We start from the raw sequence: 18,594 nt of genomic DNA, 5'->3' as shown, positions 1-18,594 counted from the left end.
ACTGTAGTTTTGCCCTTTAAATGACTGCTACTTTAAAACACTGGGTAGTCTTGCATGGAGCTCACTGATGCCTGCAGTCATTCATGTAATTACATTGAAATGCAATTACATGAAATGCAATTCATAGTGTAAGTTTGCCATGAGAACAGCTCATAGGATCCAACTAGCACCTAATTGAATTGATCCCTATACCGGGAACAGAAATGATGTCAGAGTGCAAGAGTGCAGAACAGAGCAATAACTGGGCCAGGTGATGACATAACATCACAAAAGATACCAAGAAACTGAGCGATGTGAGTGTCCTACTGACAGCTCTCATTGGCACCACCAGACTCTCTGCAAGCAAAATGCAAGTACCAACAAAGCAGCAATGTTGCCAGCCTTTGGCCTTGCACCTTAAGGTGAGGCACCACTCATATATCCCTAGTTATGGCCCCAGTGTGCAGTACCTCGTACTCTGTTGCCAAGCACTGGTTGCTGCAGCAGCAAGCATAAATGTCACTTCTAAGACCGAGATGGTAAATTGTACATAAACAATTCTTGTGACACCTAAAGAAGGCACAAATGAATTACCCTTACCTTTAGGAGAGTGTGAGGTCCCCCATGAATTCTGTACTTAATACTGCTGTTTTCCTCAGTTTTCCTGTAATGCTTAGGCAGTGCTGAAAGCAGCTTATATTTCTCCTCCCAGAAGGCGAGCCAAGCACCAAATAGATGGATAATGGATGCTTCCATTTCCCCTGTCACTTACAGTATCTTTATATCTTTAGATCCAGAGTACTTTCATTTTATTTGAAAATAATTTTTTAGTCTTTTTATGGGGTACTGTACATACATTAGGACCACAGTCACAATGTTGATAGTGAGTATGAAGACACAAATAAGCCAGTGCCAGTATCCAGTTGTAATGCTACTTAGAGGATTTTAACCGTGTGTGCATTCTAACTTTAAACATGCTGCTTTACTGACATGTTTAAAGTTATGATGTCTGCATGATTAAAATGCTTAAAGTACTGTTAAAACAATGTTGGGTCACTGACACCGGGCTTCTGTCATTATAGTCACTGTCTACATAGTGACATCATGAATACATCCAATTTTTTATATATATCTAGAGCTTATATTTAACCAAAGTCAATACCATAATTAAGATTGTTGGCTTAAGCTGTGTACATAAAAAAAATAATAATAAAAAAAAAAATATGTCGACCATTTTTGTGTCAACCATTCCCATGACATGTTGACCTTTAGTACCTGTCGACCTAAATCTATGTCGACCTTTTGTACATGTCGACCTATTGCCCCTGTCAACATTCTGGTGTTGACCTACTGCTTATCGACTACTTACTGTCGACCATTCATCCAGAATTTTCTTCAAATATTAGTTTCACATAGGCCATTCAAACAATTTATAAAAATAACATATTTTTACATATTATTGTCAGAAAAAAATTATTTGATCTTGAGGAAAATTGACTAGGAAACACATCTAATTGATACAGTCACATCATTAACATATTAAATTATAACCAATGGCATTATGTGCCAGTCTAGGTCTATATTGTGTTGTCATTCATATTAACAAGTAACGTGATAACTGCCTTCTTCATAGTGACATTGTTCAGCTCAGAAGGACTATCCGAACAGCTTGAAGCACACAGCCGTCGGCATTTCAATCCCATGGGATGTAGTTATGAGACCGGCGGCCGCATGGCCGCCGGTCTCAATCCCGATACTACAATCCCGGCAAGAGATTTAGCACAGGCGTCAAACTCAAAATACTGACGCCAGTTGCGTCACAAGGGGGGTGTGGGCCGCACCCGGGTGTCACCCACCGAGGGGTGACACCAGGGTGCAGGCTTCCACTCAGTGACAGGAGCCGGGTGCTGCACTGTAGAATTTAGTGCAGCACTCAGCTCCTGTCACAGTGAGAGAGTCTGCAGTACCAGCACCTCCGGCACTCCTCACCACTCCATAGAGATACACGGGCTGGGGACCAGATTCGGGCCGTGAGGCCACGCCCCTTTCTGAAGCCACACCTCTTTTTTGGAGCCACGTCCCCTTTTCGGTGGCACGCGCGGCTTCGCCGCACACAAGGCATCCCTCCCCGCACCAGGTGTCACTGCGGGGAGGGGCGCCACTGACCGATGCCTATGTTAATCTCGATCGTCCAGTGCCGGAGGTAGGTAGCGATGTAGCCGGGGATGGGGGGGTTAGGTTTAGGGACCCCCCCGGGGGGACTTAGGGTTAGGCACCCCCCCGGGGAGGGTTAGGGTTAGGCTAGGGAAAGGGGGGTTAGGTTTAGGCACTGGGGGGGGAGAGTATGCTTAGAGACCCCCGGGAGGATTAGGTTTAGGGTGCAGAGAGGGGGGTTTAGGTTTAGGCACTAATGGGGGAAGGTTAGGGTTAGGCACCCCTAAAGGAGGGTTAGGGTTAGGGGGGGGAGAGGGCAGGGTTAGATTACTTACCTCCGCTGTTAGGATTTCATCCGCGTCGGGGTATCGCTGTCGGGATTTGAACCGGCGGCTAAACAGCCGTTGGCATTTCAATCCCATTCCATATTTTAATTGTAATATATTATAGTTTCTGTTCTTGCACAAAGGAGATACACTGAATTTCACAAAGACACAGGTTTAACTTTTTTTCTTACTAAGTTTTATGTGTCAGTGTATATACATAAACTAGTTATATTTCCTGATGGTGCAGAAATGATCCCATGCACTGGTTGCTATGCAACCTCAAACATTTTGTCTTGTTGATAAAGCAGTTTTTCCTACCACCATGAAGTCAAATCTGTCCATACATTTAGTTGATTGTGACTCATGGCAACGTTTAGAAGTGAAAATTCAAAGGTGCGAAGCAATGCATGTGCTTTTGTGTTAATTGAAACCACAGTATGGTATTATGGAAACAATGAGTATACCATCTGTTGTTCTAGCATATAATCATTACCGTATTGTATGCAAAGTACTTATTAGATATCCGAAATAACCTTGAATTATACGGTGGTAGCATATTTTGTTTCTTTTTTGCTAATTGGATTAGTCTCTTGTATTTATTTACATATATAATTATTCATAAAAGAACCCATCTGACAATACAAAAACCCTTACAATAAAATACTTGTTCTTAACTGCTGTGCACATGTAAAACTCCCACTCCCAGCAGTTTGAAGTATTAAATAAGCAAAACTTTACTTTGCTCCGCAAAAATTAGCAATATAAATATATATATATATCTTGCACATACAATGCAGTTTTACACATTGCTGCAAAGTTATTCCTTTCCTTTTCAAAACTTTTCTGCCAACTTCATACTGCAGGATCATTATCACATAATGACCTAGGCAGTGTAGAGTTCCATGTGGAGTTGAACATTCACTATATTTAATTTTTGAATAAAATACAAATTTCCGTACTGTGTATACACACCAATAATACATACACATATGTCCGCATGGAGCTTGGGTTGCATCTAACAATTACGACTCCTTATATTTGGAGATGTAGAACAGAGGGACATTGAACAGACAAGTGCAGCTTGAGTTTAATAAATTTGTGTTCATGTAATTGACTGAGATAGGACTCATATGCATATATGGGTGCTATAGGGGTGATGCAATGAGACAGAATGAAGAAAATGATCCACAATGCTAGCTAAACTAACTGATTGTCTCCTCCAACAAATGCTACCTACTTCATTAGGGTGACTGCAATGAATTATTTGCATTACTTAATTGATATTCCCATTTGGAATGTTCCAAGTAAGAAGATTCACATTTGATTCTTAAAGCGCAAAACAACAGATGTTTGTATTTGATTAAATGTTATTTGTACATATATTTTGTATTTGTGTCTGTATTCAATTATATTTTACAAGGTTAACACAATTTTAGCATGTAATAACATTGTCTGATACAATTGACACTTCATTGCCAGCAGGGCCGTAACAGGGCACAAATGAGCCCAGTGCTGGCCCAGCCCCTTCACCGAGTGACGTTGTGACATCATGCACATGACGTCATGTCATTGCACAAGGGGGGCAGGGTCAGCAGTACTGTTAAGTGCAGCAATGACCAGGTGTCCTGAGGACACCTGGTCGGGTGCATAGACCACAATGTGCTCGTCTGGAGCGTCTACAGAACACTCTGGACAGCACTACACAAGCGAACCTGGCTGCAGGGTGCTGCCCACAGAACCCTTGTACTCTGTGCTGCAGCTCCGGTCGCACACCCTTTGTTATGTCCCTGATTGCCAGCATTATGTTATGCACAATTAGGGTAATGCACATTTTGCATTTAATATTAACACTGCCAAGCCACATCTTTATGCTGTCCCCATGTTTTCTGTACAATATTGTGGTGCATAGGAATACACCCTTGTCTCTTGACATAATCCTTGTTCATATGCTAGTGTAATATAGCTGTAAGCATCTTCAAATGCATCTGACTGAACAAATGCCTGCAAAAATCCTAATCTTATCTGGGTGTCTTTTCCTGCTTAGGTTTGGAGCACAAATGTACCCAACACCGAGTGAGCCCCTTGATGTGCTTCATGATGTACTGGATACTAGATGACTGTACAAGTGAATGAACATGGTGGTTAGAGTAGTGAGGATTCAGCTAGTCCAATTATTTGTATTCTTAAAATTATCTTTGTGGCTGAACCATTGCTTAATATCATTTTACAGTTTTTTTTTAACAAAATAAAATTAACATCTATGCTAAAAAAACAACTGAAACAGAGAAAATATCTTGAGGAGATGAGCCCCAAGTTACGAAATTTTTATCCAATCAGACTACATGCATTATATAATTTAATGATGTTAAATACATAACATTGGTTAAGGTAGTACATCAGGGGTCTCAAAAGTAGTAAAACAAGTTTGTTTATAGCTTTTCTGTGCTTGGTATGTCGGGGTGGTAGGATGTGGTGGAGCCTTGTGGTGGTTAGTGGAGTTACTGTACTACTGTAGTTCGTTAGTTTGTTGTACCATGGCACATCCATGGGTGGAGTCAAGTAGTTGTAGGGGCACAAGAACAACTACATTATCCTGAGGGCTGTATCACTCTTAACGACAAGATGGATGCAGCCTGTCTATGCGGCAACAATTTTCTCCTCCATCTATCCTTATATATTTTTTTATAGATTTAGTGGCCTGTGTACTAATAAAAACCACTGAAGTGGGAAAGAAGAACCACCCTCAGGTGCTCATCTAACGTATTAAAGTATACATATATACATCCCTTATAGTTGCTGGTCTTCACATAGAATCTTCTTTGCATAGTTGGTAAGATTCAGAAAATGGGATTTTGGTACTTACCGGTAAATCCTTTTCTCTGATTCCACAGGGGACACTGGAGGTGCTTATGCTGGGGTATAGAGGTGTGGATAGCTGGAACTGGCACTTTAAATAATTTAGAAGTGTGAAGCTCCTCCCCCTCTATTCCCCACCAACCCTCAGTTTAGAAAATGAAGACCATGAGGAGATGGAGAACAGCAGGAAGAAAAGGAGAACATCACAAAAAAGCCATACAACATATGGAACAAAAGAACTGGCAGAGCGCTGAGGTGGGCGTCCAGTGTCCCCTGTGGAATCAGAGAAAAGGATTTACCCGTAAGTACCAAAATCCCATTTTCTCTTTCATCCACTAAGGGACACTGGAGGTGCTTATGCTGGGGACATCCCAAAGTTTTCCCCACGGGCAGGAGCGCTCTGAGGAACCTGCAGAACAAGGCGGCCAAAACTAGATGCTGATGCTGCCATGTATCAAATCTGTAAAACTTCACAAACTTGTTAACTGATGACCAAGTGGCCACATGGCACAATCTTCGAAGTGGAGGTACCCCTACTGGACGTCCACAACGCACCTACAGAACGTGTGGAAGAGCTGAAATGGACAAAGGAGGCTGACGATCAGTGCTGACATAAGCCTGACGGCCGTTTGGATGCTGGCTAACCCCTTCGAACAGCATCCAAGAGGACAAGAGCGCCTCAGACTTGCGGAGGAACGCCGTCCAAAAAACATAAAGACGAAGAGCTCGAACCACATTCAGGGTATAAGAAACACCTGAGTCCTTCACCAAGAAGGCACCACAATAGGTTGGGTCCTGTGGAAAGCCAACACCACCTTAGGAAAGAAAGTGGCTACCTTCTTGAGTTCCGCCCTTATCATCATGAAACACCAGGTAAGGAGACTTATAGGACAGAGTGCCCAATGTCAAGACACTGGGCCGAAGCCAAAGCTAGGAGGAGGACCGCCTACCAAGACAAAAAACTTACTATCCACCTCTTGAAGAGGTACAAACATAGAAGACTGAAGAAACAAAAGTACCAAATGTAGGTCCCAGGGAGCTACAGGTGGTACAAAAGGAGGCTGCACTCGCAAAACCCCCTGCAGAAAAGTCTGTACCTCAGGTATGAGGGTCAACTTACGTTGAAAGAAAATGGAAAGAGCAGAAGGCTGCACCTTTAAAGAACCCAACGCAGGCCCGAATCCAATCCGGACTGAGCAAAAAACCGAAAAGACCTAGACGGAAGGCCCCGACCGGAACACCATGTCAGATTAAAGCCCCAGATGCGATGATAATGCACAGCCAAAACCGGTTTCCCGATGCGAAGCATGGTGGGTAGAAAAAAAAACTGCATCGGGGAAGCCTCTGCTTCTGTATCGGTTTCAAGAGCCACCCCCTTAAACGCAGCTGCGTTAAGGTGGGGTGGATGAATGGACACTGTTACAGAAGGTCCAAGCGAAGAGGAAGAGGCCATGTGATGTCTGCCAGGAGCGACCGAAGGCCTGAGAACCAACTTCTCATAGATTGGCGCCATGAAAAAGACGGAGGCCAACTCTTGTTTATATTCCTTTTTTTTTTTTTTTTTTTTAAAACAAGGAATTAGTGGAATCGGAGGAAACAGGAAAAAGAAGTTGAGGGTCCACAGAACTGTTAGAGCGATGCGTATGCTGGGAGCTGATGACTCAATCAAGACGCCATGAGATCCACCTGAGGACAACCCCATCGACGTACTAGTGCGTGGAACATGACAGGGTGAGGCTTCCATTCTTCTGGATGGATATCCTGGCAATTTAGGTAATCTGCTTCCCAGTTGCCCACTCCGGGGTGAAATGCTGCTGACAAGATTACTGGCTGATTCTCGGCCCACCGGAGAATCTGAGTTACTGCTCACATGGCAATGCAACCTCAAGTCTTGCCCTGGTGTTTGAAGTAAGCGATGGCCGTCGCGTTGTCCGACTGAACTCATACCGGAAGAGACCTTAGAAACTGTGCTGCTTCTAGCAGAGCATTGGAAATTACTCTGAGTTTCAACACATTTCTGGGCCACCGTTGTCCTATTGGGGACAAATGACCCTGAAATAGATAGTCGAGGACCACTGCTCCTCCTTGGAGGCTGGCATCCATTGTCACTATAATCCCATCCCACACACCGAATCTTCAGCCCGTCAAGAGATTGTTGGATTGTGTCCAACAGAATAGAACCACCCTGGTGGCCCTGGGCCAAACGGATCGATGTAGATGCATGTGCGACCCTGATCCCTGTGATATCAGATCGATCTGGAATACTTGGGAGTGGAATAGTCCAAATTGTAGTGCCTCAAAGCAGCTACCATCTTCCCCAAGGGAAACAGACAAAGAAGCATGGACACCCTCTTCGGTCTGAGGATTAGCTGAACCAGCAAGCGAATATCCCGGACTTAGTTCTCCGGAAGGAAAATCCTCTGCAATGCTGTATCCAGGATCATCCCCAGAACCTGGAGTCTCTGGGATGAAATGAGATTGGATTTCTAGAAATTGAATATCCAACCGTGTTGTATCAGAGTCTGGTATGCCAGTGAAACGTGTTCCAAGAGAAGAGCCTTCAAATGCGGGGAGCCGAGGCTAACCAAAACTGATAGTGATTTTGCAAGATTGCAAAAACCTAGGCAGGCCTGATGCAGTTCCCAAATGTGAACATGGTGATAGGCATCTTTTATACCCAGAAAAATCAGGAACTCCACTGGTTCCAAACTCGCAATGACAAACTGAGGTGATTCCATTATGAATGGATATCTCTTCAGGTACAGGTTTACGGACTTCAGATTTAGGATGGGCCGGACTGAACCATCCGGTTGGGCACCACAAAAAAAAAAAAAAAAATTTGAGGAGACCCCAGACCTCGTTGGTGCACTAGCACTGCCAATTCCAGTAGGGACTGGATAACCTCCTGCAGAACCCTGGCCTTGTCTGTAGGAATTGGCATACTCTTAGAGAAGAACCGATGTGGAGGAAAGGCTTCAAAGTCTGATAGGCCACAGAAAGCAATGTGCGAATCCACAGATTTGAAGAGGTCTGTGCAACTGAATGTGGCGACCTATACCTCTGCCACCCCTGCTTGCGTGGCAGCACCTCAGGCTCTACCACGAAAGGGATGGGGCGCACAAAAGGAATGACACAAGGGTCCAGTGTAAGTACTCCTGGAAGCCAGAGCAGTTGAATGGAGGAAAGACTTACCCCCAGTGGTCTGTCCAATTCTGGGCCAAAAAGCATAGCTCCCGTGAATTGTAAACCCACATCACGTTGGGCGTTCGCCCCAGAGAGTTCTGCGGCATAATAGCAGAAGCAGATTTGCGAGTACTGATCTGACTGATCCTTGTAAGCCTCACCCAAGTAAACTGCAGATTCACGGATGTGTTTTGCTAGTAGACGTAACTCAGCTCTGGAAGTGACTGAATCCAAGCCTGCAATCAACTGGTTCACCCAGCAAGTTACAGCTTAGTTAACCCAGGTGCTAATAAGCGTAGGTCTAAAAGTTGAACTCCCGCTGCAATAAAAATAGATCGTAGTGTTGTATCCAACTTACGATCAGAAGGGTCCTTAAGTAACTTAGTACCCGGACTGGAGAAACAGACGCATCAACAGCAGGCGGTGTTTCCCACTTTTCCATCATGGGAGATGGAAATGGATAGCTGGATGGGAAACGATGTGGGATCTGAAGCCTCTTATCCGGTTGTATCCAGGCCACTGAAGCACTTTGTCAAGTTACTGCAAGAACAGAAACAAAACAGTCAACCTTTAAGGATGTTTCAATTAATTCAAACTCCTGGTTGCAGGAACTATGTCTTCAGGTAGGTTAAAGATCTGCTTAACCGCCAGAATTGAAGGTTTCACTCCCGTAGTGGCAGATACTAAGTCTTAAAGCCTTCATGTGTGAGTAGTTCCTCGTCTGACTCCTCTGACAGGAGGACAGTCGTCAGAGTATGCTTATGATTTTATAGGAAGGGAAGGGAAGGATAATGTATCAGCGGTACCTATAACTCTAGAGATTAGGTTTACTGTGCCACCAGGGAGGCTGCAACCTACGAGCCTCAGCCAACTCCGACGGTAAATAAGCCCTAACACCTACCATGGAGAAGTGGGTGATGCAGTAATTAAAATAAATGAAATGTATTGCTGGTGCACAGCATGTAGTGACCAGCTCCGTAGGCACATTTTCTAAACTGAGGGCTGGTGGGGAATAGAGGGGGAGGAGCTTCACACTTCAAAATTATTTAAAGTGCCAGCTCCAGCTATCCACACCTCTATACCCCAGCGTAAGCACCTCCAGTGTCCCCTAGTGGATGAGAGAGAAGGTTCAGTATCTCATCCTCATGGATCATGTGACATGTGAAAGAGATATATAACAGTGTATAAATGACATGTGTCTCTACACTGAAAAAAGATGTAACACTATCCAGTCACCAGAACCCCCTTGTTTAAGTGAGCGTACCCCACTCACAGGAAAAAACAGATGCGTGTTCCTCAAGAGGTATCTTTAAAGTGGAGTTTCACCCAGAGTCCTGTTTAAGAATCTGCCGTAAAGTATTGCATATCGTAACTCACATAGTAGAGTAGGCAACTACACCCATAAAGGTATTTTTTACTGATGGGATAATAGACTTGCGTACCACAACTCACACTGTCATGTGATGGATCTTGCAAATAATCGTTTCTTTGTCTTTTGTAGCTTTATCCCGTTATGGTCAGAAAGTGTAATTCACACTCAAAAAATAGTATCTCCAAATGCATCAATGAGATTATAACAAGATGTATTTATTCAAAATGTCATAAAACCCCTAGTTGGGTAAAATGGAAGATTTACATAAAAATCATTTTGCATAGTGTACAATATTCCATATAAAAGCTGGTCAAGAATAAATAAAAATGTCCAGAATCATGAAAATTATTTGTAGTCCCCGTGAGGTAGATAAATGTATCTCTAAATAACAGATAGCTGTGTTCCAAAAACAAGCAATTCAGAAAGCTTGTTCCTCACCTGAGGGGGATCAACGCAGAGTCACACTCCTTGCTAGTCAACGTGCGTTTCAGCTCACTAAGGGAACCTTTGTCAAGACAAGAGAGGAAGAGTGACCAAAGAGAGAATTTATATTGGTAACCCCACAATCACGGCATATCGAGTACAGCTCCCTTCCCTTCCTGTTAGAGGAATGCGTAGTTACTTACATCGAAAAACCGCTCGCATGGTTACCACCTCTGGAAGTGACCACCATGTGTCACTCACCGGAAGCAAAAATGAGCAGTCCCTATCCAGATGCTGTCCGTACATCCGTGACCGGAAGTGACACGCACATGTCACAGACCGGAACCGGAAGTGACAGCCGCGGGTGTCAAAACCAATAGCTAAACATTCCAGATGACTATGGTAACCCTGGATACTGCCCAAAAAAATATGGATAGTTAGTATAATCGATGTTTCAAAACACATAATAATACATAAAAATATATATAAAATGAATAAACTGTAACAGATACCTATTATCATATTCTCAAATTACATACAGTAATGTATATATAAAATAATAACAAGAGATCACAAAAATTCTTGTTATCATAGGATTCTTTATATCCATCTTCTTTTGTCCTCAATTTCCAAAGTTTGTGTGGGGAATCCTGTTGACAAATTTCACCGATCCCAAGTTAGTCCAAATAGGTATCAAACTCCTTTACTAAAACATAAACTAAAAATATGCAAAAATGAAATTAAAAAATAAAGTGGTTATATAAACAAAGGTAGCCTAATAAAAGATGTACTAAGGAACTTACAAAAACCATTTTAATTCAAAGTCCTTGTTTGAACCATTGGGTACTAAGGTCCTAAATGTATATATGCAATTCATCTCTGATTTTGCCAGTAAGGTGGCTATATCTCCAGTCTACATCTCACAGTCTTTAAGCCGTAAAAACCTACTATTCCGCTTGGGTAGCATCCGTGCATATCTTTAAAATGCACTGAAAGTGCATGGGTCTCAAAGCACCTTTTTATATTGCGCAGATGCTCGTCCAACCTAATTTTCAGTGGTCTTGATGTACGGCCTATGTAAAATTTATTACACTTACATTCATATATCACGTTCTTACTGTTACAGGTCATAAAATCCCTTATCAGGATCCCATTAATCTGAATATTTTTGATTTTGTTACTGCCTTCTCCCTTTATGGATTTACATCCTTGACAACCCCTGCATCTATAGAATCCCTTAGAAAGGATTGTTGTAGCCCTCTTAGATGGTTGAGAAGCACATTTCACCAATTTGGGTTTTAAATTAGGGGCTTTTCTGTAAATATACAGTGCATCCGGAAAGTATTCACAGCGCTTCACTTTTTCCACATTTTGTTATTGGAATAAATTAATTTTTGTCCTCAAAATTCTACAAACAATACCCCATAATGACATTGTGTAAAAAATTTTTTTTGAGATTTTTGCAAATTTAATAAAAAAAAAAAAAAAGAAGAAATCACATGTACATAAGTATTCACAGCCTTTGCCATGATGCTCAAAATTGAGCTCAGGTGTATCCTGTTTACACTGATCATCCTTGAGATATTCCTACAGCTTAATTGGAGTCTACCTGTGGTAAATTCAGTTGTTTGGACATGATTTTGAAAGGCATACACCTGTCTATAATATAAGGTCCCACACTTGACAGTGCATGTCAGAGCACAAACCAAGCATGAAGTCCAAGGAATTGTCTGTAGACCTCCAAAACAGGATTGTCTCTAGGCACAAATCTGGGTAAGGGTACAGAAAAATATCTGCTGCTTTGAAGGTCCCAGTGAGCACATTGGCCTCCATCATCCGTAAATGGAAGAAGTTCGGAACCACCAGGACTCTTTCTAGAGTTGGCCAGGCGTCTAAACTGAGCAATCATGGGAGAAGGGCCCTAGTCAGGGAGGTGGCCAAGAACCCGATGGTCACTCTGTCAGAGCTACAGCATTCCTCTGTGGAGAGAGAAGAACCTTCCAGAAGGATAACCATCTCTGCTGCATTCCACCAATCAGGCCTGTATGGTAAAGTGGTCAGATGGAAGCCACTCCTTAGTAAAAATCACATGGCAGCCCACCTGGAGTTTGCCAAAATGCACCTGAAAGAATCTTAGACCATGAGAAACAAAATTCTCTGGTCTGATAAGACAAAGATTGAACTCTTTGGCATGAATGCCAGGCGTTATGTTTGGAGGAAACCAGGCAACGCTCAACACCAGGGCAATACCATCCCTACAGTGAAGCATGGTGGTGGTAGCATCATCCTGTTGGGATGTTTTTCAGTGGCAGGAACTGGGAGACTAGTCAGGATAGAGGGAAAGATGAATGCAGCAATGTACAGAGACATCCTGGATGAAAGCCTGCTCCAGAGCGCTCTTGACCTCAGACAGGGGCGATGGTTCATCTTTCAGCAGGACAACAACCCTAAGCACACAGCCAAGATATCAAAGGAATGGCTTCAGGACAACTCTGTGAAAGTCCTTGAGTGGCCCAGCCAGAGCCCAGACTTGAATCCGATTGAACATCTCTGGAGAGATCTGAAAATTGTTGTGCACTGACTCTTCCCATCCAACCTGATGAAGCTTGAGAGGTTCTGCAAAGAGGAATGGGCAAAACTGCCCAAAGATAGGTGTGCCAAGCTTGTGGCATCATATTCAAAAATACTTGAGGCTGTAGTTGCTGCCAAAGGTGCATCAACAAAGTCTTGAGCAAAGGTTGTGAATACTTATGTACATGTGATATTTTCAGTTGTTTTTTTATTAAATTTGTAAAAATCTCAAAATTTTTTACACCTTGTCATTATGGGGTATTGTGTGTAGAATTTTGAGAACAAAAATTAATTTATTCCATTTTGGAATAAGGCTGTAACATAACAAAATGTGGAAAAAGTGAAGCGCTGTGAATACTTTCCGGATGCACTGTATATGGGTCTATCAGGGATGGATACTCCTATTATTGGGTCTTTTTTGAGAAGTCCCCAATGCCTGTTTAAAATTTTCTCTACCCCTTTGCATTGATATGTGTAATCCATAATAAATGCCCATTGGTATTTATCTCCTTTTTTATCCGGTGTTTTTTATCCAGACATAAAAGATCTTTCCGATTCAGACCTTTCACCTTACTGAGGGATTTGTTGGTCTTACTTTCTTCATATCCACATGCCTGAGAGAGAAACACATGTGGTTCAGAGCAATTTCTTTTCAATCTTTTCAACTGACCCTCCGGTATTGAGTCAAGCCAGTTGCTATGGTGGCAACTGTCTGTACTGATATATGCACCAGAGTCTGTTGGTTTGGTGTAATTTTTAGGGCAAAATTTACTAAGCACGGTTTGACTGCAGTTTCTATTCTATTCTAAAGATCGGCAGTTTGATGGTGGGTTCTATTCTGTTCTACACCCCAGGGGTTTGGTGGTGGTTTTTCAGCAGTTTCTAAATGACAGCCCTGTTCTATTCTATTCTAAAATGTGTTTTGATGGCAGTTTTGCAGCAGTTTTGGCCTTAGTAAATCTGCATATAGCAAAACCGCCGCCAAACCACAGTCAAAACACATTTGAGAATAGAATAGAACAGGGCTGTCATTTAGAAACTGCTGCAAAACCGCCACCAAACCCCCAGGGTTTAGAACAGAATAGAACACGCCACCAAACCGCCAGGGTTTAGAATAGAATAGAAACCGCCGTCAAACTGCCGCTTAGTAAATTTTGCCCTTAGTCTGAATGGATACATCTTTTATATACACTGTGATGTCAAGAAAATGTAAACTTACATCATTTATTTCAAAAGTCAGGACGATGTTTCTATTGTCCTAATAGTTGCAGCAGTGATCATCATCAGTCATTATTTCAGTGTTTTTTTCATTTTTTTAACTAAATTATCCCTGCTGTATGAAATGTATGTGTAAAATTAACTTGCAGTGATAGCAGTAACGAGAAATGCTGCCTGTCACTGCAAGTTATATTTCAACCACATAAGAGGACTCTTTCACATTCTCAAGAGACTCCTACTAAGTTTCTAACACTGCAGTTGCCCACAGATTCAGTTCTGGAGCTGGAACAAAGGCTTCATGATACGGATCATAAGATCTCTCTTCTGTAAGAATCCTTCATAGGTATAAAGCGATTAACGCCATCTGACACTGCACTTGCCCACAGATTCAGTTACCAAAGCTAGATGAAGGCTGCAGGACAGGGATTGTAAGATTCTCCTTCTGGCAGAATTCTCCATAGGCATAAAGATATTAACGCCATCTGAGGACGGTTTTATTCAACAGGGACAAACTTTGTAAAGCTATGTTTTTCAAACATAGGAGTCAGATGGTAGTCCCCATTGATAATAATAGGGACTGTGGTCTGCAGATCTAATTAGCCTTTTGCAGATGATATATGTAAAATCTTCTTATTAGGTTATTAGTACATATCAACAATACATACAATTATGTTGAAACTGCAGATTATACATAATTTTATGGGAAAAGGCTTGATGAATTGAATAGAATCAGGGCCGGCTCTAGGGGTGTTTGACCTGAGCAGTCGAACAGGGGCACCACCCATAGAGGGCGCACCCTTCCCCAGCATCGCGATTTCAGCGCGACAGTACTGTCTTGTCCATGGGCCGAAGTGGCCTGCGGGTGGTGAAATCTGGGTTTGGAGACCCCCACTACCGCGGCTGTGCGATAGTGCCGCGACCCCGGAGTCTGAATGGATGCTGCGCGCATGCGCGTGGCATCCATTCAGTGCCGTGAAAGTGAGGCACCCCCCAGCCTGGCGTTATTTGGAGGCGTGCAATGCGGGCACGCACCTCAGATAACGTCACATAAGGAGGCGTGACCTATTTTAAATAGGCCACTCCCCCATTTTCGGCCGGCACAGGGTGCTATTAACACTGGAGCCGGCCATGAATGAAATAGAATGCTTTATTGTCATTTACAACACAAGTGAAGTAAACGAAAAACCATGTAACACACTACAACATAATAATACAAGTGTCAGTTACATTACAAATTTAAAAAATATAAAACACAGCCACAACATATGATTAATAGCATAACAAGCCAGCCTGCATTAGGATGGGTAGTTATCTGTCCAGCCACTGCGACTTTGCACACCGACATTCTCTCAGCTATAGGCACCCAAGTCATATTTTATACCTTCAACTACCCTTATATCTTTTTAAGGTGATTTACAATAATTTTTTACCCATCCTATAATTTTGCTCCATTTTCTTATTAGTCACCTTCTGTAAGTACCTCATTTTTGTTTCTTGCTGGGTTCTCCAGCACCTCCACCACCGCCTTTGGTTTCTGTCTCATCAGCTTTTTTTCTTTCTTCTTATTTCTGTCTTCCATTCTTCATCTTCACCACTGGCGTAACTACCGTAGGTGCAGGGGTTGCGGCTGCTATGGGGCCCAGCCCTCACCCTGTACCTATGGTGCAAGGCCAGCTTGTCCTCCTTCAGCAGCAGTGCTAGTGTGCTGCACTGCACAGGGCAGGCACATCTGCCCTCCTGGTTGGCTCTGCCTCCATCTCTCCTCACTGACTGATACTGGGAGGAGGCGTGGCCATGATCTGGGACTGTACCTCTGCTCAGCATGGTTTCTCCCAGCTATCAGTCAGTGAGGAGAGATGGTTCCTGCCCTGTGCAGCACACTGCTGAAGGAGGACACGACCACAGAGCAGAAGTAAGTCAAGGGGAGGGAGTACAGGGGTGGGGGGTGTGGAGAGGGAAGATGTTGGGGGGACCTAGAGGGGCCCAAGAACATTTTGATATGGGGCCCCCCATGTCTAGTTACATCTCTGGTCTTCACTATTTCCTCCTTCATTGACCCTTAGTATAAAAAAAATGATTAAAAGCATATCCTAATAAAATGATTAGACATATTTTACAAGATGCTTTCCCTCACATCATTACTGTGATAACTGAACCTGATTATCTATGCATAGAAAAGTGGGACTTACATAGTCTGATATGTAATAAGCATTTAAAGAAAAAAGAAAGACTTTTTGTTGGTGCACTCTTCAATTAACAGATGACAAAAAAAGTTAAATATAACTTATAATATTAGTTAAAAACATGTATTAGTACTCGTATCCATTAATGAAAATAAAGGGAAGGAAAATGAGGGAATGGGGGGCTAATTTTAACTACCCTGCAGGTATACTAATTATAATCCCTTCCAAAAGGTCAAAATATGCACCCAGTGTGATGAGCAGGGCGCTGTTACAAGTTAGGTGTTGATATAGAAGTAATACCTTTGGAGTGAAATAAAGGGAATTTTTCTGATTCTAAATCTATGTCTTGTAAATGACTTTGATTCCGTATTGGTGAAAATATTAATTGTAGTACAGTCCCATCGTCATACAAATATTCTAATAAAGATTACTGTTCATCCCAGGTTGTTTGTATTTTATGTGTGTATTAGCATCATTCCATGTCACTAAGGGATATTTCACATCACAATAAGTATATAAGGGCTACATTACAAGACTTTTCTTAATTGGTTACGCCCTACAGAGCAAATTTAAATATCACAGTATATTCCAACAAGAATACAAATATAAAATAATACAAAAAATATTCTGATATGTATAAAGATTGACAATAATGATAAGATATTTTATAAATTTGAGTCAGATTTGTGTTTTTTTGGAGAACATGTGAAACCATCTTATGAAATAATTATAAATCCTTGAGCCACACAATTTGACAAAATAAAATAAAAATATTGAGTTGGTTAAGAAATTAATGAAAAATTTACATAAAAAATGTTTAATTTATTGTAATAAAAAGTGGAACTACATAATCTTTACAAAAGTTTTGACATATTGATAGAATTTAGGAATGTATAGAGACATACTGTAAACATAGGTTAATATGAATCATATTCTTTAAAGTCTTAAAGAGGTACAGTAAAAGAGAATATTATGATTTTGGTGCTTTATTAATGTGGGAAGATTTTGTTTGTTGCCTACGTAGTAAAAAGTTAGTCAAAAACATTGATATATTTTACAAGAATATCTTTTATGAACTACATTGATTTTGATTATTTTTTCAAAGGCCAGTATTTTAAATAAATATGCTACAGTAGCATCAAATGTTTTACCTGAAAATTACTTGCAGGCTGATTTTATAAGCTGTATATGAAACATAAATAAATTTCATGTATTGTACACAAACTTTGTTTGAGTCACAAAATTATTGAAAATATTGTAGAACTTACCTGCAGGCTGTGTGTATATGGTGTATATAAAACATAAATGCATTCTGTGTTTAGATTTGGGTCCCATTCCCAAGAGATTTCATAATGCTATGCAAGTATTCTAAAATACGGAATATTCCGATATCCCAAATACCCCTGATCCTCAGCATTTTGGATATGGGAGACTCAGCCTATGTCAGTCTAACAGCTGCACAATAAAAGCTGCAGAGAGGACCCAACCCCTGAACAAAACTGTTCTCTGAGATCTGTCAGCACCTGGGGCAAGCAACAATTACTTGCATGCATAGCTCCCCAACATACAACCACCATAATTGCCCACTCACCCTCAGCACCCCCACTAGAACCCACTTTACCCATAAAACTATATAACTCTGCTTTCTTTATGCTATCTGTATACCAGGCTTGGACTACCTTTGCCTTTCCAAGTTGTGTAAAACTCAGGGGCACCAACATGGGGGGACATGGGTACAGATTACTCAGGCTTGGGATGCTGTAATGGAGGCATAAACATACTCCTCATAATGCCATGACTATGTACCCAGTACTTGCACAACTGCGAAGCACTATACATACTTACTTAGCAAGGGAGCGTTAAGGAGACCATATACCCCGAGCACCTGGGTCCATTGGGAGTCTCTGTGGCTCTGGCGAAACGGTAAGTTCCAAAATGCTTCACCAGCCACTAGCTGGCATAGTGTGCTCTATGCTATCATATAAATATCTGTATAGATTAAGGGTGTCAAATGAAAATAGTGAAATTACTTTTTTGACACTGCGTACTGCACACAATGAAAGTCCAAACTGTCTCACTGGTAAGATATTTAGTTGAGAAAGGCTGATTTCAAGTAAACAGATTTGTTGTTAAAAATAACATAAAATTTGCTTTTAAAAAACTTTTTGGCGATTCATTGAAGACTCCACTTTGGACTCCTATATTCACAGTAAGCCCCCATCTTATCCATTAATGGATCCTCCTTCCTATCTCTGTTTGTTTGAGGGGGTTGGGTACGGGATGCCGGTGCTCGGGATACCAGCGGTCAGAATCCCGCTCCCAATAGGGT

General features: G+C 41.9%; 1 long non-coding RNA gene across 1 annotated transcript in view; it reads right to left on the bottom strand.

The window, feature by feature from the left end:
* Positions 1-10,573, bottom strand: part of LOC148480742 (uncharacterized) — a 64,524-nt gene extending 53,951 nt beyond the window's left edge. The window contains exons 1-2 of the long non-coding RNA XR_015871944.1: positions 10,497-10,573; positions 10,309-10,375 (exon numbers count right to left, since the gene is read on the bottom strand). This is a non-coding gene — a long non-coding RNA (uncharacterized LOC148480742). The remainder of the gene's footprint in view (positions 1-10,308; positions 10,376-10,496) is intronic.
* Positions 10,574-18,594: the final 8,021 nt, after the last annotated feature.

This window comes from Taudactylus pleione, unplaced genomic scaffold, assembly GCF_031769625.1.
Source record: "Taudactylus pleione unplaced genomic scaffold, aTauple2 ptg000602l, whole genome shotgun sequence".
In the NCBI taxonomy this organism is placed as follows: Eukaryota; Metazoa; Chordata; class Amphibia; order Anura; family Myobatrachidae; genus Taudactylus; species Taudactylus pleione.
Note: the sequence above shows the minus strand (reverse complement) of the source record. Positions and strands in the feature narration are given on the sequence as shown.